This window comes from Vombatus ursinus, unplaced genomic scaffold, assembly GCF_900497805.2.
Source record: "Vombatus ursinus unplaced genomic scaffold, bare-nosed wombat genome assembly UNPS02014797.1, whole genome shotgun sequence".
Lineage (NCBI taxonomy): Eukaryota > Metazoa > Chordata > Mammalia > Diprotodontia > Vombatidae > Vombatus > Vombatus ursinus.
In genome coordinates this window covers 16288134-16289537 of record NW_020954575.1, presented here as the reverse complement: position 1 = coordinate 16289537, position 1404 = coordinate 16288134, and positions in this window count along the sequence as shown.

Sequence of the window (1404 nt, the reverse complement as noted above, 5' to 3'; positions counted from 1 at the left end):
GGTTTTTTTTGGCTAGGCAATGGGGCTAAGTGACTTGCCCAGGGTCACATAGCTATTAAGTGTTATGTGTCTGAGGCCACATTTGAACTCAGGTCCTCCTGAATCCAGGGCTGGTGCTCTATCCACTGCGTCACCTAGCTGCCCCTACTAAGCTTCTTCTTGAGGAGAAGGCATCACTACCTTGCCCTTCAAGGGCATTCAAGGCATAGAAGAAACAATGTTAATAAAGTTACAGAATACAGAAAAAGTAACACAAGGACATAAAACAGGTCCGTCTGGCTGGAGTGAAGAGTATGTGGAGGAGTAGAAGGAGAAGGGGTTGAAAAGTTAAGGTGATGTAAAGTTTTTGAGGGTCTTAGTTACCAAGCAAAGGAAAACTTTGCTCAGTAGATGCCAATGAGAACCAATAGAAAGGTTTTGAACAGAGGAGTAACATTGCCAGGAATCATTAGAAAGATTAGTCTGTTGGGAATGTGAAGGATAAAGAAAGGGGAGAAGGGGAGGGAAGAGTGGGGGGCAGGAAAATCTTTTAGGAGGCTATTGTAGTACAGTGGTTGGCAGTGAGAGCCCAGTGGGAGGCTAGGGGTGGTAGGAATAAAGGGGAAGGGATGGATGTGGACGATTGCAAAAGTAGAGTCAACAGGGTGTGGTAACTGGATATGAGAAATGAAGAAAGGGAAAGAGCCAGAGACAGTCACCAAGGTCTTGAACGTGGAAGGCAGGGTAAATATTGTTGTACTTGCAAAAAGAATAAAGTCAGGAAGGGCTGGTTTGGGAGTAAAGAGGATGAATTTAGTTTCATAAGCAATGTGCCTGAGATGGCAGCCAGTGGAGATATTCTGTTGGCAGTGGGAAATACCAGATGAAAGTTCAGGAGAAGTCAGGGTTGGAGATAGGGATTTGGGAGTCAACTGCATAGAGATAGCTGAAGCCAGGGAGTGACTAAAATTGTCAAGAGAGAGCAAAGAGACAGAAGAAAACAAGGCCAAGGACACCCTGGAGAACACTCAAGTTATGGGGGTAGGGCATCCTGAGCAGCCAGCACAGTTTGGGAAACAGCAGAATGTCACCGAAGCCAAGTCAGAGAGCTTCCCAAGCCATGGGAGCTAACAGGGTGAAAAGGAAAAGAGACTGAGAGATTATTCTTCTCCCTATGGACAGGCTAGAAGACAACACCAGACTGTCAGTCCAGAGCCTGAGGTTCACCATGCTTCTTTGCTAACTTGCTGCAGGCACTAGGCCAAGTCACTCAATCTTCCCTCTTTTGATTATCTCCGATGTATCCTGTAGAGAGCTTGACTGACTGCATATGCTTGCATGTTGTCTCTATTAGACTGTGAGCTCTTTGAACGCAGGGGCTTTTTTTTTTTTTTTTTTTTTTTTTTTTTTTTTTTTTTTTTTTTT